The 24,361-nt window shown below is 36.0% G+C and overlaps 1 long non-coding RNA gene across 1 annotated transcript; it reads right to left on the reverse strand.

Annotated features, from left to right (window-relative positions):
- Positions 1-1,904: 1,904 nt before the first annotated feature.
- Positions 1,905-11,944, reverse strand: LOC109086164. Its single transcript, XR_006155888.1, has 8 exons — positions 11,888-11,944; positions 11,625-11,759; positions 7,868-7,999; positions 7,337-7,468; positions 7,210-7,234; positions 6,931-6,981; positions 6,650-6,736; positions 1,905-3,020 (listed from the first exon to the last, which is right to left on the reverse strand). It is a non-coding gene; the product is annotated as an uncharacterized LOC109086164 (long non-coding RNA).
- Between the last annotated feature and the right edge of the window lie 12,417 nt (positions 11,945-24,361).

Here is a 24,361-nt window from a genome sequence, read left to right on the forward strand (position 1 = left end):
GATAAGCCTACTCCTCATCTGAATTAGAAAAAAGGCGCTTCTAGTCTTCAGTGATGCAAGAACGTTTGAGCATACACGTAATCTTTGAGCACAAGCAGCGCCAATTCATAAAAGAACAATGTATATTTAAAAGCACACATCCAGTTTTGGTGTGAGTGAAGGGAAATCCACTTGCGAGTGGAGATTCGTTGCTCGCGCATTACATGGATCACGTAACATTATGCGCTCTAGATATGTCAAATATCACGCTATAGAAACAGCCTAAAATTAAGTGATAAAGAGGAGAAGAAAGCGGCCCTAGGCAGCTACACATGCCAGGATCCGCCACTGCCAGATGCAGTTAGAAATTTACTAAAAACAAGTCTATCGCAAGACATCTGGGGGGGGGGGGGGGGGGGGGGGGGGGGGTGTCACCTGGGGTGGCCAGCCAAATTTCAGGGGGGACCGGTGCCACCCCTGGCCACCACGTAGACACGCCTCTGTACAGGCCTATTTATGAAGTTGACTTTATTTGGTATCAGAAACTAATATGGTTGGTAATTAGCCGAGGCTATTTCGTAATGTCATTAAAGCGTTTTAAATTGCCAATCACTTTTTTAATAATTAAAAATCTGGCAAACAATTTGGCTCTAAATGGCTAAGATCTATAAATGGGTAAGCATGGTGGTGTCCAGTAAGCGACCAACTACGGCAGCGATCCAACGTGTCCTTGTTTTGAATCAAAGACGGCGCTGGCCGCGGAGCTGTTTACTCCATGTCAATTTTTTTATTCGGCAAAACTTAAGCCCTTTTGACATTTTGCCTGACGTGCTATATTTAAAAAAATCGCCTCCCCAAAGACAACTCATTATGGAGCTGCTGGACCTTCTCAGACTTGCGGTAGCCAGGCTAACGCGGCGGAATTTTGCTTTAAGCCCTGAAGTCCAGCTGCTTGCAGCGCTAAGGTTTTTTTTTTTTTTTTTTTTTTTTTTTTTTTTTGCTACAGGGAGCTTCATCGAGGTCGTGGGAGAGGGCTACGGCCTAAGCAAGACCTCGGGTGTGGAGGTGCGTCCACACTGTCACCAACGCCCTTCTGCGCCATGCAGGGGAATTCTGATTGTAAAGTACCTTACCATTAATATAAAAGTGTATTACATAATTTTTAGAAGTCGTTAGACCCATGTCAAAAAGCGGCACAAGTGGCACAATGGGATAAGGAGGGTGGATGATTAGAGAGGGATACCCGGTTCGTCTACCCGTCACAACATATCGTGTGAACATATTACTGACAATTTGATAATTTAATTAATAGTTCTATATTTTACGGATAACTTTACAAACTATGTTAAAATAAATGTTACTGGAATAATTTGAGGAATGTTTAATTTGCATAGAATGTGTTGTCTTTCTTAACGCCGTAATGCACCTTCGCGTGAAGTTGAAAATCGATTCCTGAGCAATCGATGCCAACTAATTCAGGATCTTCTCTTGGGACAGCGCCTTTGTAACGTCGGACGTAAGAGGCAGCGTGTAAAGAAGCTTCCTAAGGGACACTTCGGGGAACACACTTAGGAACATAAACAACTTTGGTAAGATATATCTTTCGAGTCTTCTTACCGCGCTAAGAGTGAGCGTTATCGGGGAACCGGGCCCTGGGTATTCTGGTATTCCCTTACTCTTCATTAGGGACCCGAGTCTACTGAACCACATTTCCTGCCACACCCAAACAGTCAAATAAGAGACCTCGGTCATCAAAGAGGTGCTACTTCCTGTCTACGGGTTGAAAAAAAAAAAAAAAAAAACTTTAGATACAGTTGAGTATCTAAAAAACAAACCTTGCAGGTTTCCTGTCCCAGCCAACAAGCACCACACAAATCTGATAAGCATTTGATCATTTATTGACTCATTTAAAAAGAAGAGGAAACTTTGAGAGGGGACCAGGCCAAAACAACAAACAAAAGGAAGACTAAATGTGGGAGGAACCAACTTACTTACCTTACAAAAAACAAATAAACAGCATAGCTTTTACCTCTCTCCCTATCTAACCAAAAACAGGAGAAAACATGATTAAGAAAAGCTTCCACAAAAAGAGAGGATTCAATAGTACAGTTCAAGAGTCAAATTATAAACAGACCAGCGTTTAGTTCACTAAAGAAACACTTTCAAGACTGCAGGCTCTCACAAACACATAAGCTCAACAATCACACACAGAGAAAAGGCTCTCAGCTCATCAAATGTAATACAACCGTAATTACTAGCTTAAATGAGTTCATGTGTATTCCTCTTATCAGTTAAAAAATGTAGTCTGATTTCTATTATTTGTTTTCATTTTTAATTTAGTGATTTTAATTTTTAATTTAGTGTTTTTAAGGCTTTGAAAAAACATTTTATATTGTAATGTTCAACTAAAAATCATAAAGTACAGCTGTCATAAATCCAGAGAGAAAGGCTGCATGGCTAGAAACTGCTGATGAAATTAATGCACATGTAGCAGATTGTTAAAATGGTTTCAAATATCTTAAAATAAAGTCCTGGGCACAATACATTAAACACTGTCGGTTGTAGCCTATATTTTTATTTATTTGATTTATTTAAGTTGCATTTTCTGTATACTTTTATTTTTGGACTGATAACGTCGCATAATAGTATGTGAGAGAGTCAGCAGTTATATCAGTGCTTTCCTATTGGTCAGTGTTAGAGGAGCTCAGCTTAACCTGACCATTAGCCTGCTCCTGACCAGGTTAGTGTACCAGCATAAGATACCACAGTGACAGCTTCAGCTTGAGCTTAGCAACAACAACAACAACACAAAACAAAATACAACCATGCTGCACAAATAAAAAGAAATAAATGGTGTAAACAGATGTAAACAGAGAATTAAAAAAAAAATGCTGGGACGTAACGGAGTTAAAATAATAGATTTGTAAAACATGCGTGAAAGATCCAAGCCTCCAGGGAAAGGAGCGAGGCTCATATGTGCGAGAAGACGAGGTGATGTGAGTCAGGCTATTGATTTTAATCATTGTCTTCCACATTTTCACCTAAAAAGCAGCAGAGAAACACAGCAGTTAAATATGACAGAGACACCAGGATAAACCATAAACATCATAAAAACAGTAAACCGGTCATCACAGCCATGTCTATTTATGAATGACAAGTGCTCATATTATGAACAGCGCTCATTGATCTAATTTCGAACTCAACTTTTCTAAAAATTAAAAGAGTTCTTAAAGGGGTCATATGACGTTGCTAAAAAAGAACATTATTTGGTGTATTTGGTGTAATTAAATGTGTTTATGTGGTTTAAGGTTTAAAAAAACACATTATTTTCCACATACTGTACATTTTTGTTACTCCTCTATGCCCCGCCTTCTGAAACGCACAAAGCTCTCCTCTCTGAAAAGCAAGGTGTGCTGTGATTGGCCAGCTATCCAGCGCGTTGTGATTGGCTGAATGCTTCAAGCGTGTGACGGAAATGTTACGCCCCTCATCATACTGTGATGCCTTGTCCACATAAACATAAAACCCATTATAAACGTGATATAAACATGATTTCTAGTCGTGTCTTCTTTTGGAAGGCAAAAACAAAGTAATTTCGCTATCACAGTGAAACACAGCATCTATACGACATGGAGGCGGCGGCAACAATACTACAACGAGAACAAAAGGTACGCCTTCTTTCTTTGCGTGAACATCTGGGCGGCGTTATACAAATCTTTCCATATACTGACGTAGATATGTGGGGGCGTGTTAGAACGAGCTGTTTTAGGAGGGCGTGGACGAGTGTAAACTTTTATTAAGAATATCTCTTTGGATTTGAGACTTTAGTCTTTGCAACTTTACAGATCTTCTTTATTCACCAAGAGCTTGTAACACTCCAAAGAGACAGGAAAAATTGAAATCGCATCATATATGATGTATGGATTTGTTTTTTTGTACAATCGTTCGTTCTCTAAATCACACGCACATTTGAGATATGATGATAAAACTTTAGGGTGTTTTTTTTTTTTTTATCTTTGTTTTTTTGTTTCTTTTGTTTATTTTATTTTAAATTCACCCATTTCTCCCGAAATACATAAATGTAAGTCGTAGGAGAAGAATAGCGTGAACCTTATAGTTGCCTACACAACGTGCACCCTTTGAATAAAACACGTATTCAGATTTTATTTAAAAGGATTACTGCCGCTTTCTTTAGACAGCAGTGTATTTAACAAACACACAAACACCAGTGTGTATTTAACAAATGTCTTTTTTTTTTTAGGTTATATTTTAAATGTGGTGTGGTGTCTCAATAAGTTACAACGCAAATCGAAATTAAAAAAAAATAATTCCTTTAGTGGTTATTTTGAAATGTTAAACTTTGTCCACAATGGTTAACCACCTCAATCTGTATTAAATTATAGGGTTTTAGAAAAAAATCCTTCATGTCCAAATTCAACATGAAGCGGGGTGGTCCACTGCAGAAGGAGGGATTTGAAAAGACTGCGCTGTTCTCGGTCATTAGAGGTATGCATTTTAAATCGGGACAAGCGATTAGTCAGCAGAAGAGACTGATGGCTGCGCGTGAGTGTTTTGCGTAATACTTGTTTATAGATCTGTTGTTTGAATTATTACGTGCTGCTAGGAAGGAATATTTCGATTCCTGCCTATTTCTACTTTGCATTTTCGTTGGCATTTGTATTTTTGATTGCACTTACTGGTAATTTTAATAATTGCCCTCGGCTAAGAAGAAGCCTGTGTAATTTGCATTGCGCCCTTCCGGCATTAAAGTGCAAACTTTCGATTTGAGGAATCGCCCTGCTATAGGCTATTGGCTGTGATAATTAGAAGGCGGCCACAGCTGTTTTCACTTTATTGCATTAGACTGTGGATTTTATCTGATGTCTGTGTGATGACGCGAAAGCTTCAGCGGCAGCGTTCAGCCCTCCTTGTGTGAAGACCAACGAGTCTTTACCTGCACGACTTCACCGAGCAACGAAACCGGCAAGGCACTTAAGTTTATTTGTGCTTTTTTCCCCTTATTTGGGCAGATGCTGTGATGACCAACTCCCCGGCAGCAACAGAGTTGGAATGCAGTTGGGAAGCATTTTAAACAAGAAATAAAACCAATAATTAATTTTTTCAAAAATAACAAAAATATTTGCCTTCTCAGCTGCCATAGTTGCAACTCTTGCGTCATCAGAACAGAGTGTTCAACGCGCCATCGTTTCCGTTTAAAAACGTTTTGCACCGTTTTTGTCAGGGCTGAACGCAGCTCAGTTGTTATCGAGGGACAACATAACTCGGAATGCCACGACTGAAGAATCAAGTATTCCGTGTAATAACACAATATAAAATAATGGTTTCTATTTTAAAATCCTTTAAAATAGGCTATAATTTATTTCTGTGATGCAAAGCTGAATTTCCATCAGCCATTACTCCAGTATATAGTGTCACAGGACCCTTCAGAAATCATTCTAATATGCTGATTTATTATTAGAATGTTGGCAACGCTTTTTTTTTTTTTTTTTTTTTTTTTTTTTTGGAAACCGCGATACTTTTTTCAGGATTCTTTGATGAATAAAAGTTAAAAAGAACAGCATTTAATTACAAACAAAATTATTGAATAATCTTTTATATATAATCTTTTCTAACAATATAAATATTTGCTATCACTTCTTAACAATTTAAAACATCCTTGCTGAATAAAAGTTTTAATTTCTTTCAAAAAAAAAGAAAAAAAAAAGAATACAAATTTACTGACCCCATACTTCTGAACTGTAGTGTAGTGTTAGAAACGATTTCTATTTTAAATAAATGCTCTTCTTTTTAACTTTTTATTCATCAAAGAATCCTGAAAAAAGGTATCAACACTGATAATAAATCATCATATTATTATGATTTATGAAGATCATGTGACACTGAAGACTGGAGTAATGATGCTGAAAATTCAGCTGCGTATCACAGAAATAAATTAGATTTTAATGTATATTAAAATAGAAAAACTATATTTTACATCATAATAGTATTTCACAATATCACATTTTCCCTGTTTTTTTATCAAATAAATGCAGCCTTGATGAGCAGAAGAAACTCCTGTAAAAAACATTAAAAATCGTTCTGATCCCAAACTTTTGACCGAAGTGTGTGCGCGCTATATGTTGAAACGTTTTTCTCTGTTTAACATTACAACAGTGAAAGAAGACTTCCCTATTGAACACGTCTTCCCTCAGGTACAGCATACATGTTTTGTTGCGCGGCTGGATTTTTAGTCATGAACAGTAATCACGTTGCCAAAACAGATTTGCTGAAAATACACTGAAGAGCGAGTAACGGGAAGCGGGAGCCACCAGCCGGAAGAGGATTCCACTTCGTCTTAAAGCCTTCCTCGAACAGTCATGGTGAATTCACGATTTGTGATTTATTTAATGCACACTGATCAAGCTTGGGACTGGATGGGGACAGTGTCGTGATCAGCTAGCAGTCAATAAACGGGACAAGAGAGGTCACGCTCGGGACTAGCGCTGGGCGATTTGGCAAAATAAAATAAAATCGTTTTTTTTTTTTTTTTTTTTCAGAACGTTATACTTTAAAATGATCTTCCTTTTTACAAATTTAATTGAACATAATGATCCAAGAATTGTATTTTATTTCCCGTGCGTTTAAACTGACACAAACACTCGTGACTCACCTGAGCTTTCTCTTCCACAGCATGAAACAGATCATGATGATGATGACAAGAGCAATGATATAAGTGCAACTAGCCACCACAACTGATCTATAAAAGCAATGCAATTAAACAATACAATTATCAAATGAACTGAATTAATAAACCAATGAAACCTGATGCATTTAAACTGATAAAACAGTATAAGAAAGCAAAAAAACGTCTTTACTTTCACTAAAGATTGGACTGAGTGTATCTTTTATTTGACACATGCTGCCATGATTTCGATCATCAGCTGAACTCACATGAGTTTGGGGTTTGTGTCGATCCGCTGATGGGCTCCGTCTCATTCCTCACTGAAAAACACAGGCACAGATGAAATTAATCTTCTGTCATCATCTTCTCTCTCGTATCCTACAAACCTCTGTGAGTTTCACTGTGTGGGAGACATTTCTCAAAGCATCTTCTTTTGTATTTTTAACAGAAGAAAGTCAGTCTGAGGGACATTTTGAGGGAACTGTGCCTTTGAGGATCATCTGTCCATCATAAACATCATCATCATGAGAGAGAAGTCTTTCTCTCACCTCTGAACATGGTCTTCAGTCTGAACTGTGATGAAAGACAGGAGCATTAGAGCAGCGTTTATAGTGTTCATGAAGAATTAAAATATGAAAACAGATTAAAAGAGATGTAAGTGATGAACGTGATGACTCTTGTAGAATGACAGATGATCTCATGATTCAGATTCACACACTGAGACGTGACGAGACGATCAGAAGAGACGGAAATAACAGAATCAATCAGTTTCTGAGGATCTGATGGATCTGCTATCAGACGATCATCCTGAACAAATAAAACACCATCAGATCTTGAGTGTGTGTGTGTGTGTGTGTGTGTGTAACATATCAGGACACAACTTTGTATATTACAAGGGTATTACAAGGAGAGGGTGACTTATGAGGACATAACCCATGTCCCCACTTTTCAAAACGCTTATAAACCATACAGAATGAGTTTTTTTTTTGAGAAAGTAAAAATGCACAAAGTTTCCTGTAAGGGGTAGGGTTAGGTGTAGGGTTGGTGTAGGGCGATAGAATATACAGTTTGTACAGTATAAAAACCATTATGCCTATGGGATGTCCCCACAATTCACAAAGTGTGTGTGTGTGTGTGTGTGTGTGTGTGTGTGTGTGTGTGTGTGTGTGTGTGTCTGTGTGTGTGTGTGTGTCTGTACACACTCACCTGTGAATACCAGCTCTGCTCACAGTCAGGATCATCAGTGTGTTTCAGTAAAACAGACAGAATCACGTACACAAACCCCACAGGAGTCTGAATCTCTGAACATGACACTGTGACGTTATTCATGATTCAAAGCTGAAAAAAAGAAGCGTGTTTTAATTATGACATTCTATTTTTGCAAAAACGTTAAAAGAAAAGTTGTAATGTGCATTTAAAGCAATGAAAATGTGAAAAGCCTAATTTTCGATAATTTCTTATTTAAAAAAAAAAAAAAGAATTTTGATGAATAATTAGAGAGTTTTGATGGCAATAAAATATTAGCTATACTTGGACAAACGTGCACTCATTTTCAGTGTATTTTGGTTACTCATTTCTAATCAATGACATTATAACCACAAACAATCTGGATTTTTTTTTCTAAACGAAACATGGCTAGAAGACAGCTGCAGTGCAACAGTCCTCAATGAAGCAGCCCCTCCTAACTTTACTTTCATGGTTGTCTGCAGGACTGTAAGGAGAGGTGGAGGTGTAGTTGCTCTATTTAAAGATGTCTATCAATGCAAGCAAGTGTCATTTGGTCAGTACTTGTCTTTTGAATATCTAGGGATTGTGCTGAAAGGTGCTCAACGCATTCTGTTTATCATTATTTACAGGCCTCCAAAATACTCTCCAGCCTTTGTTGAAGAGTTCACACAAATGTTATCAATGATTTCCTCAGAGTTTGACTGTTTTGCTATTGCAGGGGATTTTAATATTCACATAGATAATGCAGAAAACAAAACTACAAAAGAAATGATAACGGTTCTAAACACTTTTGACCTGATTCAGTATGTGCATGGACCCACACACAAAGGTGGACACACTCTAGATTTAACCATCAGGAGGGGTCTAAACATTTCATCCATTGTTATTAAGGATGTAGCACTATCTGATCACTTCTGTATTTTCTTTGATATATTGATATATTGATCTCTGCTACCACTGAATCTAGATCTGTCTCTGTCAGAAGGAGATGCATTAACGAGAACACTAGTGTGCTGTTTATGGAGGCTATATCTTTAACACCAAGCATTTCTGCAGACTCTGTTGATATTCTCCTTGATTCCTTTGACTCAAAAGTTAAGAATGTGGATGATATTGCTCCAATAATAGTCAGTAAGAAAACAAACAGACAGAAATCAGTTTGGAAAAAGATCAACAGCAGTTCAGACTATGAAAAGACAATGCAGAAAAGCCGAGCGGAAGTGATATTCACCTAAATTCTGACCCTGGCAAAATATCAGTGCTGGTATTGCTAGATCTCAGTGCTGCGTTTGACACTGTCAATCATAACATACTACTAGAGACTGGAAAACTGGGTCAGACTTTCTGGGATGGTACTCAAATGGTTCAGGTCATACTTTGAAGGGAGATATTATTATGTGAGTATAGGAGAGCATAAGTCTAAGTTGACGTCCATGACATGCTGAGTCCCACAAGGCTCAATTATTGCACCGCTCTTGTTCAGATTGTATAATGCTCCCACTAAGTCAAATAATGAGAAAGAACCAAATTGCCTATGACAGCTATGCTGATGATACCCAGATTTACCTAGCCTTATCTCCAAATGACTACAGCCCCATTGACTCCCTCTGCCAATGTATTGATGGAATTAATAGTAAACAAGGAAAAAACTGAAGTCATTGCATTTGGAAACAAAGATGAAGTTTTCAAGGTGAATGCATACCTTCACTCTAGGGGACAAACAACTAAAAATCAAGCCAGGAATCTTGGTGTGATTCTGGAGACAGACCTTAGTTTCAGTAGTCATGTCAAAGCAGTAACTAAATCAACATACTATCATCTAAAAAACATTGCAAGAATTAGATGTTTTGTTTCCAGTCAAGCCTTGGAGAAACTTGTTCATGCCTCTATCACCAGCAGGGTGGACTATTGTATTGTAATCCCAAAAAGACCATTAGACAGCTGCAGCTCATCCAGAACGCTGCTGCCAGGATTCTGACTAGAACCAGAAAATCTGAGCATATCACACCAGTCCTCAGGTCCTTACACTGGCTTCCAGTTACATTTAGGATTGATTTTAAAGTACTTTTACTCGTTTATAAATCATTGACCTAGGACCAAAATATATTGCAGATATGTTCACTGAATATAAACTTAACAGAACACTCAGATCATTAGGATCGAGTCAGTTAGAAATACCAAGGGTTCAAACAAAACAAGGGGAGTCTGCCTTTAGTGTCTTATTATGCCGCCCGCAGTTGGAATCAGCTTCCAGAGAAGAGATCAGATGTGCTAAAACATTAGTCACATTTTAAATCTAGACTGAAAACTCATCTGTTTATCTGTGCATTTATTGAATGAGCACTGCGCGATGTCCGAACTGATTGCACTGTATTTTACGTATTCACTGTATTTTATGTAAAATCATTTTCTATTTTAACTGTTTTAAATTCATTTTAAATAAGTCAACTTTTAAATCATTTTCAAAGTTTTAAAATTGCTTTTTTTAAAATATTTTTTCTTCATGATTATTTTACTTTCTTTTATGTAAAGCAATTTGAATTACCATTGTGTACGAAATGTGCTATATAAATAAACTTGCCTTGCCTTACTCTTTTGTAACTATTTTAATTTTCACAGACATTTCATGGAAGCCCTTCAAAATAAAATCAAGATGGTGACTGTTACTGCATTAACTGCTACTTGATCTGTTCTTCTTCTTTTCCCATCACATATCAGATCGGAACGGAAATTATATTCAATAAAATTAAAGGAAATATTTGAAAAGTGGAAATAAAACGCCTCATTATTAATACAGTGTTATTATTGGGTATGGTTAGCGATGTGTGTGGAAGGGTTTTATAGTTCCATATAAGCGGCATCCATTTAATAATATTAGTAAATATGATATTTACACTCAATATGTTAGTGCATAACGTTTTATAATGTACAGTACTGAAGTATAAATATCACTAAGCCTATTGCTGAAGAAAATACTGCTACTTTAGTGTAAACAAAATGTATCATCATTTGCACTTAGTGTAACTGTCAAGAAGAAAACAATGTCGTTGTTCAGTGTGGATGAGAAACAGATTTATTAATGCAGATTTAGCTTTAGTTACTGACATACATTCAGAAAATATTTGAGCGAAATAAACTCATTTTAATTAAATCTGAATCTGTTTCACATTGTAGCTAGGGACCATGTTTAATCATAAAACACTTCACAGTCAAGCTATAGAAGTATTTCATAAAGAGAAGAAAAATGTTTTTACACAAACCGCACACATGAAGACTGATGTTTCTCTCGAAAATATAGACTATAGTCGCGTGTCCAAATATCTTACTCCTAGTCCTGATCGCAGAATGCATTCATGAAATCCCTTACATACGCTGTGGCTGAATAAAAATACACTTTTGACATGATTACGACTAGTTTGTGTGTGTGTTTTAAGCCATAAAGGAATAAAGTTTTAAGAATAAAGCGTGCTAATTGACATATGCAATGAAATCATGTTTTTACATTGTATAATATGCATGATGACTTAATGCAAATAAAATAAAGCGTTTGTAGTAAGCTACATAAACCAATCACAAAATTGTTATTTGGAAAATACAGGAAAAAATATTAGCCTAAAGAAAAACAAATTAGTCATTTTTCAGCAGCTTATTTGATTTCTTAGCCGAAGGAAACAATAAGAAAAGATCAAAGCTGTCACATAATATCTCACAATCTCATAGATTTCTCCTGACCTACCGTGATAAAACAGACAGTGTGTGATCAGAGATTCCTGAACAAGACTGAACACACGGCTGCAGAGGAAACCACAGACTCTGAAGGTGTAGCTGTGTTCTTCCTCCAGTGATAACCTCGTGCTGTCAGCAGAGAGTGCTGGAGATTACAGACACTATGATTTATTAAAACACCACACTTCTGTCTACATGCAATTTCGCGCTATATGAAACTACGTAAGCGGAGACTTTAATGTCTATATAAATATATATAAATATATTCCATACCTCAAACAGAGCCTTCCCAAAAACAGAGCAGACAGCAGAATGAAGATCCTGATGCTGAAGCTGCTGTATGAGTTTATATGAGGCGGAGTCTGATTTTGTTGTTGTTGGTGGAATGAGACTGAGAGGGCGGAGCCTCTGCAACTCAAAGGACCGATGTGTGAGAAGTGATTCTTTGAATATCTAAAAGTAACATTAAAAACATTAAAAAAATAAAATAAAAAAATAAACTTTCGAGTAGACATTCAAACCCAGGACCAATGTGACAGATAGAGAGTGATACTGTCTGTCAATATGTCTGGGGTCAATCTCTCTTGTTGTCTTAACTTTTTAAGCTTTAAAAAAAAAACAATAAGTCACTTTGGATGAAAGCATCTTCTAAATGCATAAACACGTAAAAACTTATTAATTGTGAATACACAACTGAACACAGGCGTCCGAAATGAGGTTTTCACACCTTTTACCGGAAGTGGTAACCTAGTTCTTCCTGTAGCCCATTTCTGAGAAATCAAGAGTATTTTGCTTCATTACAGCATTACACAAATGCTTTTGATTCCCTTTTCTTTTACAAACACAAACAGGTTTTATTCAAAATCAAGTAGACTTGAGAATGGACTTAAAACAGATGAGCACATTTCACTATTAATATTCAATCAATTTTGTCATAGGCTAAATAATTTAGGAGATTTTACATCATTTATTCAGATAGATTCCATTAAGCCTTAAAAACTACTCAAAGCCATTAGTTTAATATTGTTAACATAATTTTTTGGAGTAGACTGCACATAATTTTTTTTTTTTTTTTTTTTTTTTTTTACAGTGTGGGTATGATTAATGTTACATGTTTTTTATCATCTCATAAACATTTTGCAACTAATTCAAGTGTAAACATAATCAGATATTGTCATCAAACCCTTTAAAGGGATCATATGATGTTGCTAAAAATAACTTTATGTTGTGTATTTGGTGTAATGCCATGCATACAATTGTCAGTTTGTATGTTGTTATTCCTTACCTACTTATTTGTATTTTTTATTCTTTTATTGTGTGTTTTTTGTTCTGTCACTGTCATTCTGTTGAACTGCAGAAGCTTCTGTCACGAAAACAAATTCCTCGTATGTGTAAACATACCTGGCAATAAAGCTCATTCTGATTCTGATTATGTTTATGTTTATGAAAAGTTACGCCTCTTAACATACTTCGATGCCGTGTCCGGCCGGAGACATAAACATAAACTTAAACCCCATTATAAACGAGGCATTTGTGGGGACATTATTACTGATTATAATGACTTTATAGCCCGTTTTAGATTTGATATACACATTTAGATCAAATATTCCACTCTCATTAATGGAGTCAAGCGCTGAAATGTCATGAAATCACCATCCAGAAGTTACATTTTTTTATATGAATTTAAATAGAAATATTTGCAGTGGATGTGCTGTGCTGATTTCGAACAAGTTTTCTGTGGTATGCTGTGTTTAAATGTTTGCACCACAGCAATAATTCGCTTTGAAACAGCAAGAATCAGGCATGTGCTCAGCTAGTGACAATCTGACCACGCCCCCAGCACTCATTATTAAACACATATAGTTTAGCACATTAAAATATATATATTTTATTGTTAAAATACATACTGTCCTGTAAAAAAATAAAAAGCAGCATTTAATAATCATGACAACAATATAACAATATATTATAATAAAGTAATATATAATATATTATAGCGAAGTATATAGAATTGTTATTATTATTAAAGTACCTGCCAAAAGTTTGGAAACATTACATTTATTAATGATTTTGAAATCTACTCCTCATCAAAGCTGAATTTATTTGATCAAATAAAGTAAGAAAAATCCCTGAAATATTGATACAAGTACAAAATAAGTTTTCAATTTTAATATATTATAAAATGCAACATTATTCCTGTGATGCAAAGCAGAATTTTCTTCATCATTACTCCAGTTTTCAGTGTCACATGATATTTTAGAAATCATTTGACTCTCAAGAAACATTACTGCATGATTGAAATCGCGCAAATGGCCTTAAGCTACATTTTAGGTTACATGAGAAAACTTTTTTTTTTTTTAGTATAATTCGCTGCCTTTCAAAGGTTTGGGATCAATAAATTTTATTTTAAAAAGTTTCTTATGCTCATCAAGGCTGTAGCCTACCTATTTGATAAAAAAAATACTAAATATTATTTCAAAAAATAATATTGTGAAACATTATTGCAATTTAAAATAAACATTTTCTAATTGAATATATTGTAAATATATATAATTCTATGTATGTAACATATTCCTGTGATGCGCAGCTGTATTTTCATCATCATTCCTCCAGTCTTCACATGATCTTCAGAAATCATAATAATGATGATTTATTATCAGTGCTAGAAACTGTTGTGCTGCTTAATATTTTTTGGGACTTGTGAAATTTGCCATAAAAAGTTTTGTGTTACAATATTCAGTAGTTTGGGGTCAGAATTATTTTACTTTATTTTTTTAAAAAAACGTAAAAAAAATCAAAGTAAAAAAAAAAAAAACTTTATTCAACAAGGATGTGTTAAATGGACAAAATTGATAGTAAAGACTTGCATTGAGAGAAATTTTTTTCAGAGTATTTTTTTGAATAAATGCTGTTCCTTTTTTTCTTTCTTTTTTTTTTTTTTTACTTTTTATTAATCAAAGAATCAAAGAAAAAGTAACAGGTTACAACTACAAAAAATAATAATTAAGCAGCACAACCGTTTCAGCACTGATAATAAATCATCATATTAGAATGATTTCTGAAGATCATGTGACACTGAAGACTGGAGTAATGATGCTGAAAATACAGAAATAAATTATACTTTAAATGAAAGGTATTGAAATAGGAAACCAATATTAGAAATTGCAATAATATTTCGCAATATCACAGTTTTTTCTGTATTTCTGAAATGAATACATCCCAGATGAGCAAGAGACTCCATTAAAAAAACAAGGTAAATTATTTATTAGGTTTATATTATAGACCTAACAAAATATAATATAATATAATATAATATAATATAATATAATATTTATGCAAATGAATATATTTAAACTGATAGAATAGAATATAAACTGAAGCAAAACTAAAGCTGATCTGGAAGTTAAAATAAATAAATGTAATATATATATACACACACATTCAACGAGGCCCTTGGTGAGAGCGGCATGTGTTTGATGAGAGGAAATGATGTGAAAGAAAGGTTTGGGTGTGTTTTATATGAATGACTAAGCTCGTGCACGCGCCGCTTACACAGAATACCACAAACTCAGATCAGAACGAGTTTAAGAACAAATACTTGTGAATTAGAAGGATATTTTTCCTGTGAAGTTCTCCTGTGCGTACCAATACCGCTTTCTCTTAGGACAATTTATTTATTTTTTAAATTGGATTAAATAAACTTTTTTTTTCAGTGCACGCAATTATTATGAAAAATAAGAATAGTATAGGCATACATTTTCCGTGTTTTTTTTTTTTTTGTTATTTTTACAGTGTACACACACTATCAGACTCTCTTTCTTACAGTATTATAGGCCTATTGTCTCTCGCACACTATCAAATTTTTCTCTCTCTCACACACACACACACACAAGACGAGAATTGTTGTTTTTTTTTGGGTTTTAGAACAATTTTTTGATTTTTTTTTTTATCTAATATATTATATTTTTTTTTTGTGCATTTGTAGCCTACTAGAAAACAGGCGCCAATTTGTGCTAGATGTTAAAGTTTTGTTTTTGTAGAATATTATATAGTTGTTAATTGTGCATTTGTAGCCTACTAGAAAACAGCATTTTTCATTCTGGCATTTATGTGCTGCCTGCTCCCGCCCTAGATTCACTTTTTTTGTACACGGAGATTCAAAAGAGAACATGATACAATCTTTTAGTTCGTGTTAATAGTTCTCTCCCTCTCTCTCTCTCTCTCTCTCACACACACACACACACACACACACACAGCTTGACATACTCGGGCATGTTCTGCATGTGTAGGCCTACAGCATTGGGGACAAATGTATTTGATAAGGCTACATTTGTATTTTCTTAATTATGTAAAACAATGTATTATCTTTGGATGAATTTGGGTGTCTTTTATCAGATTTACAATTGCTATAACATCTCTAGTACTTTCTTTAGTATTGACTGCATCAATAATAATTTAGCACGAATATGGCTCTATTCCACAACATCAGCTCTCACTATCTTTGATCACAGAAAGTGATTTCGTCTAGGAAAGTAAAATCTAAATGCTTAAAAAAAAAAGAAGCATTCATCGGATCTTGCTCTTTCAGACACGCATTTAATGAGACCGGGCTCATTAAATGCGTGATTGTGTGTGTGTGTGTGTGTGTGTGTGTGTGTGTGTGTGTGTGTGTGTGTGTGTGTGTATCCATGTTGCCTATAGTAACGAACTTGCAGTAACTCACCAGGAAACAACACATTCTAATCTCTGATTGGCTGATAGGTGGCATGTAACTCTGTTTAACTCGAGACAGAGAGTTTTGCAGTATTGAGTTTAATTCAAAGATTTCTTGGCCGTTCGCCTGATCGAATTAACAACACATTCCAACGGCAAAATATTACTTTTAATTCTTTTAAAACGAATTACTAGTCAAATGAGAATATCTTAACTGAACCAGCAGTATATATCCGTGAGCACATCTCTGTTCAGACCTGCAGAAATACAGAGACATGCAGCGATTAAATCACTCTCAGTGTAACGAGCCTTTAACAAACTCCCACAGGTTTACAATAACAATATAACAATATATAACAATTTAACAATATAAACCACTCACAACAGACATGAGTGTCCCTGCTGTCACTCCTTCTCCTGTGCTCCAGGATATATTTCCAGCAGTTTCCTTCTCTCTTCTGCAGTAGTTCTGGGACTTGAGTTTTCAGTGAAACAATGACACTTTGCACGTTTATTATCGTTCTGTTCTTCATCATCTCCATGTCAACAGAGTCATGATGTAACTCAATAAGCGCTTAATAAACTCCAGGACCTCCTCCTCCTCCTGGATCCAGTAGATCTGAACAGTCTTTCTCATCCATATGTGTTTCTTCATCACAGATTAAACTTCATGTTTCCTCTGCTGTTCCTGAGCTTTAAACTTTCTTTTCCCCAGTGCAGTGTTTCAGAAGAGCGCTATCTCCGGAATCTGTGTGAAGTTCAGAGTAGAATTAAAGCTGTTCGCTAAAATCCCGAGTCTCTCTTCGAAGGCGCGTTTATTATTCAAATATCAGGAAACAGATCACGTCACAATCGACGAGGAAGCACGCGAGAGCCAATGAGCTTTCGAGGAGCCAATTTTTAAATCTCTCTGACGAGTGACAGATTTGACGAATCAGCATCTGAACTTCCTGAAGACTGAATTCCTGAAGCTGATATTCGTGCATCACTGAGCAATGCAGAGTTTAAAGGAAAATCACAGTGCTGGTTAATACACAATGGAAGAATTATGCGAGCGATTTTACAGTCTCCAAAATCATGTGAGGACTAGAACAGGTCAAAATAATAACTGGTCTCAGAATAGCGCTGTTAGATCCTCCCCTCAATAATTTAAAGGAGCAGTTGATATGAAAATATGAGCCTGTGATCGGGCTGCTGTTGCACTTGAACTAGTAGCCTAAATATATACTAGTGTAAAATTATATGTTCAAAAATGTGTAAAAATAGCTGTTCTCTTGTTTTATAGTGTATCAATAATGAACTTGTATACGACTCGGATAAATACGAAAGCCCTGAGCCACAACATGAGGGGAGGAAAAAAACAGGTGATAGTGTGGAGGGGGAAATACTGTCTTACTCTGAGATCCTTCCAGAGCCTAACTGTAACCGAGCCAAAGGACACACTAGATTCTGACCACAGCAACACAAGTTCAAGAGCCAGTAAATGAAGGAAGAACAGAGACTGACCTTCAAGTTTAACCCTTTCATTAACAAGCAACATGAAAATCTCCAAATAAACAATCAACTTGAATATATATATATATATAAGATGAAATCACAATTACGAAATCTGGGCTTTTGTAATATTTAAATCAGTGTGTGTGTGTGTAGTGTGTGTGTGTGTGTGTGTGTGTGTGTGTGTGTGTGTGTGTGTGTGTGTGTGTGTGTGTGTGTGTGTAGTGTGTGTGTATAGTGTGTGTGTGTGTTGTATATCTCATTAGGGTTGAGTCTCTCAGTTGTGTCAGTGTGTGTGTGTGTGTGTGTGTATAGTGTGTGTGTGTTGTATATCTCATTAGGGTTGAGTCTCTCAGTTGTGTCAGTGTGTGTGTGTGTGTGTGTGTGTGTGTGTGTGTGTGTGTAGTGTATATTGTGTGTGTGTGTAGTCTCTCAGTTGTTTCAGTGTGTGTGTGTGTGTGTGTGTGTGTGTGTGTGTGTGTGTGGTGTATATCTCATTAGGGTTGAGTCTCTCAGTTGTGTCAGATGTAGATGGCTGTTCTTGGGGCGCAGGCTTCGTGGGTCCAGTTATCCTAATTAGACACGTTCAATCACTATGTAGGTGTGCTCCCACAAAAAAAGATAAAAAAATAAATAAAAATAATAAAAAATAAGGAAAGACGGGGAGAGAGAGAGAGAGAGAGCAGGCTTAAACTTGAATAAACATACAAATCAGTACAGATTAATAATCACTCAAAATATTCAAACAATACAGAAAAGAGATAAAGAAATGCACACAATCTTAGAAAAGGCTTAATATCAAATTCTCCATTCAACCCCAAAAAGTAACGACGTATTTAGAGTACAAATCCAAAAACATTGTGTGTGTGTGTGTGTGTGTGTGTGTGTGGTGTATATCTCATTAGGGTTGAGTCTCTCAGTTGTGTCAGATGTAGATGGCTGTTCTTGGGGCGTAGGCTTCGTGGGTCCAGATCTGACTAGAAACACACTTGACCCACACTTCTTTTGACCCAGAGTTTCCAGAGTGATCCATGCACACAATGCAGAAATTATCATCTTCAGACGAATCATCATCATAAGGGTTTGGATGTGACATTTTTAATGAACCGTTACAATGATCCCACCCCAAGCAGCTATTACATAGATAACTCTTTTAGAATGTGGGTTTGAAGTTAGCATTAATGCCTAGCATCAAATTTAACTAGAGAAATGGCTACTTTAGATTATGTAAGTCAAAACATTGTATCTACATTACAATGAATGCTAGGCAAAAGTAATCTTGATTTAAAAAATAAAATAAAATAAAATAAAATAAAATAAACTTTCTTACCTGAAAATCCCCTTTTTTTTGGTGATAAAATTCACAGACACATGCCACTTCTCCTGTGAGCTCAAAGAGCAGAGGGGAGTGTATGATATTGATGACGTCACCACAGGTTGTGTCTGATTGGTCAAAATGACAGCGTTACACCTAACCCCATTATAACTATCATCCGGGTCTCACACCATCTTTATCATTAACTCGGTCACACTAAGTCCGAAGACTTTTTCTCTGTCCTTTAAACTTTTATTATTTATTTTATATTTGTAATATACTGTAAGACAGCAGAATCTAGCTGATAACTCTACTGTACTCTGCTGCATTGAAAGCCCTCTGGTCGCCATCTAGTGGTCACACTCACACATTACATAACACTCAATACTTCACCACTCCCCCTTCCCCTGATAACACTAGTCCCTCAACAACTGTCAAATATATCAACAGCATTATGTGAACTTTAGTTTATTATTATTTATTAACTTTATCATCCTGTTTTTTAAGGTTATGCTCCAAAGGTGGGATCCTCCAATCCCTTGGTCCATTCCCTGAGCACATACTCTCTTCCTCGTGTCAAAACAGCATCTTTAACAGCTCTCTTCTTCAGCTGCTCAATCCTCCTCAGAACCTCCAACAGATTCCTTACATGCTCCTCTAAATCTGTCCCTGTGACTAATATATCATCCAGTGACACATTCACACACTGAGACAGAAATAACAGAATCAGTCAGTGTCTGAGGAAATGTCTTTTCACATCTCTTCAATCATCTTGAATTATTTGCAATTACTGGCAGTATTTTTGTTAAGTTTGTATACAGTATATGCAGTTTTTCTGTTCAATAAATCCACCATAGTTCCCAGTTACGCAGCTTTTGATTCTTTAGTAATATCAACTGAAATCTTTACCCAGATACAGATCAGTAATAAGTCAAGCATTTTCATTTAGGAGCCTACTTTTGTTGTTTTTTCTCTCTGTAAATTAACCATGCATTTAAACAGTCTTGTTATTTCTGACAGAGTTTGTCACTGTTTTGGACCCCCTTACAGCGGACTAGGAGAAAACAGCATCAGGACTCTCTCTGTAGACACGACTGTCTTCTTATGCTTCTCTCGTTTTAATAGTCCACTCACAAGTGATGGTCATCTTTGTATTAGAAATGAAGAAAAAAAAAAAAAAAAAAAAAAAAAAAAAACTCTGTATCTTATGGTTTATAACAGTCTGTATTTATTGAATGTTTCTTCTTCTAAAAAAAATAAAGGTAAAACTTTGTTTTAAGGACCAGTTCTCACTATTAACTATAGCTTCTTATTAGTGTGCATATTACTAGCATTTTGCCAGTTTATTAGTATTTATAAAGCACATATGCTTTATTCTGCATGAGCATATTTTAGATCTCTTAACCCGACTCCATACCTAAACTTAACAACTACCTTACTAACTATTAATAATTAAATTAGGAGTTTATCGAGGAAAAACTCTGAATATGTGTTCCCCATTCTAAAGTGTTCCTGAAATAATCATTAATACATTAAAAAATAATAAAACACAATTCGTTTGTTAAAGTGCATGCATTTGTACCAGTCCCAGATACTGCTCTGAAGATTTGTAATAAATGACTGACAGCTGCACCACATGTGGATTCACGACTCAAATACATCAGTGTTATTATAGATGCTCAGTTTTTAACCAAAAGTATACAAAAGTTGTGCTCATCCCACAAAGCCACAAATGGCTCAGGTGCAGGACAAACAAGTTAAACTATAACAAAAGAACAGACATATTGTCCACACACTAATATAATAAGAAATACCATCAGGTCTTCATCAGGCACAAAATACGTGAACTGAGGTACAACTCTTTACAAGTAACAGGTGTTCATCCTAATTAGACACGTTCAATCACTATGTAGGTGTGCTCCCACAAAAAAAGATAAAAAAATAAATAAAAATAATAAAAAATAAGGAAAGACGGAGAGAGAGAGAGAGAGAGAGAGAGAGAGAGAGAGAGAGAGAGAGAGAGAGAGAGAGAGCAGGCTTAAACTTGAATAAACATACAAATCAGTACAGATTAATAATCACTCAAAATATTCAAACAATACAGAAAAGAGATAAAGAAATGCACACAATCCTAGAAAAGGCTTAATATCAAATTCTCCATTCAACCCCAAAAAGTAACGACGTATTTAGAGTACAAATCCAAAAACATTTCCTTTGTAACCACAAACACACTATTCCCTGTGTGTACTTTACTGTTTTAGTTTTCTGAGGAGAGTGTTACAGTATCCAAAACACTTTTTCCTTCTTAAAATATATCAGTGCTGTTGTTTTGTCACAAGATGCACACCATAGACATGTTTATAAAAGCTACTTAAATGTCCTAATTGACCTATGGCCTCACCCTGGCTTAACTTAAGCCCTTTCTGTCAAACCAGGCCTTAGAAACATGCTCTGAGCGTCCAATAGAGCACTGGCTCCAGCACTGTACTCCATGAGCCATACACACACACACACACACACACACACACACACACACACACACAAAATAAATGATATACACTGATATATGACTCTCTATGTCTCCTCTGCCTGTCCGTATGTCTCAAGTTCATCTCCTGACGCGATGGAGAGAAATGCACACATGAGACGAGGTTATTTCTATGAAAAACTCCTTCTCCTGAAGAAAACAACAGATTGAGGGGCTTGGAGCAGAGTCTACATCTACACCAGATCAAACAGAAGCCATTATAACTAGTGATGCTGTCTGCAATAACCGTCCATGTGTTTGATAATCAGTGATGATATATGGTCATATCAACCTGTCAAATGGCTATTTAACAATTTAACAGAATCACTTCAGTTTAGTTTTTTCTATTTAACAATTACATGTAGTCTCACATTACTGATGAAATGCGATGTAATGTGTAACAGTGATTTTCAGTTTAGTTTCATATATAAACACTACGGGCCCTATTTTAACGATCTAAACGCAAAGTGTAAAGCGCACTGCGCAGGTGCACTCAGGGTGTGTCCAAATCCACTTTTGCTATTTTAACGACGGAAAAACGGTTGGCGCGCCCGGGCGTCTAAACGGGTTGTCCCTATTCTCTTAATGAGTAATGGGTGTTTTTTGGACGTAACGTGCAGTAAACCAATCAGAGTGTCATCTTCCATTCCCTTTATTCCCTTCCATTCCACTTCCCATCACTACTGGTGATCCGAAAACCTATGCAACCGGTTCTTGACTCGAGAACGAGTCAATCTTTCGTTCGTTATCTGGCTCGGCTCGGTGTTTCATCTTCAGTTCTCTCTTCACAGCAGTTCAGTCAGTGTACTGTTTGAGTAAATGAATTACTCCGGGATATTGGTTTATTTGAACTCAGAGGGAGTGTCAGCCATGTTAAAAAAGTTAACAGCTTAAGTCATTTGTGGATTAATGCTTATGGGTTGACGCGAACCGTTTCAAACGATTCAGTTCGATTTGGTGAACTGGTTGAAGAAGATCCGGTTACATCGAGTGATTCGTTCGCGAACCGGATATCACCAAACTAGTGTTGTGAACGCGCTCCTAACAGACCCGGGAGAGAAGTCAATGCTGAATAAAGTCGTAGTTTTTGCTATTTTTGGACCAAAATGTATTTTCGATGCTTCAACAAATTCTAACGGACGCTCTGATGTCACATGGACTACTTTGAAGATGTTTTTATTACCTTTCTGGACATGGACAGTATACCGTATTCTCAATGGAGGGACAGAAAGCTCTCGGACTAAATCTAAAATATCTTAAACTGTGTTCCGAAGATGAACGGAGGTCTCACGGGTTTGGAACGACATGAGGGTGAGTCATTAATGACATAATTTTAATATTTGGGTGAACTAACCCTTTAAGAGCCAGTTGCGCTCGTGCCATGACGGATTTGCTATTTACACGGCGGAATTTGACAAGTGCAAAGACAGAACGTGTCTCCGAGATGAAACGGAGCTGCTCGTGCTCGAGCAAATAGGTAGCCTAATTCTGATACATGCGATGACTATCCATTATGACATGTAGGCATTTTCATATTTAATTAGCCTACAAAAAATTATTATGCATTGCAATCCTTTAATTTGTAATATTTGGCATGTTTGTGTGCTGCTGTGCATCCCTGTGTGTTTAATAAGCAGTGTGTACGCGCGTTGTGGATCCGTCTATACTAACACGCTCTTTAAATAACAAAGAAAAAACATTGCGCCAGACTTTAGACCAGGTTTGAGTTGATCTATGGCGCAGTCTATTTTCAGCTCCTTAAAATAGCAATGCGCCTGAACACACCTCGTTTTTAGACCAGCACGCCCATGGGCGCACAAATGGGCGCAAATGCATTTGCTTATTAAACGGCGTGGCGCCGGACTGAAACTAGCAAACACACTTGCGCTGCGCCTTGCGTTAAAAGAAGTCTCTTCTGCTCAGCAAGTCTGCATTTATTTGATCCAAAGTACAGCAAGAGCAGTAATATTGTGAAATATTTTTGCTATTTATAATAACTGTTTTCTGTGTGAATCTCTGTTAAAGTGTAATTTATTTCTGTGATACGCAGCTGTATTTTCAGCATCATTACTCCAGTCTTCAGTGTCACATGATCTTCAGAAATCACTCTAATATGATGATTTGCTGCTCAAGAAACAATTCTGATTATTATCAATGTTGGAAACAGTTGATTAGATTTTTTTTCAGTTTTTTTTGGTGAATAGAAAGATCCAAAGATCAGCATTTATCTGAAATAAAAAGCTTTTGTAACATTCTACCATTCAACAACTTGGGTTATAAAAATGCATACTTTTATGTAACAGGGATGCTTTAAATTGATCAAAAGTTATGATAAAGACATTTATAATGTTACAAAATGTTTCTATTTCAGATAAATGCTGTTCTTCTGAACTTTCTATTCATCAAAGAAACCATCATATTAGAATGATTTCTGAAGATCATGTGACACTGAAGACTGGAGGAATGATGCTGAAAATACAGCTGTGCATCACAGAAATAAATTATATAGAGATATATATATATATAGAGATTTAAAAGAGCAGTTATTTTAAATAGTAAAAATATTTCACAATATTACTGCTTTTGCTGTATTTCTGATTAAATAAATGCAGGCCTGGTAAGCAGAAGAGACTTTAAAAAATAAAAAAAAATTGTACTGTTCAAAAAATTTTGACTGGTAGTGTGTTTGTATATATAT

The sequence above is a fragment of the Cyprinus carpio genome, chromosome A3 (assembly GCF_018340385.1).
Source record: "Cyprinus carpio isolate SPL01 chromosome A3, ASM1834038v1, whole genome shotgun sequence".
Classification (NCBI taxonomy): Eukaryota; Metazoa; Chordata; class Actinopteri; order Cypriniformes; family Cyprinidae; genus Cyprinus; species Cyprinus carpio.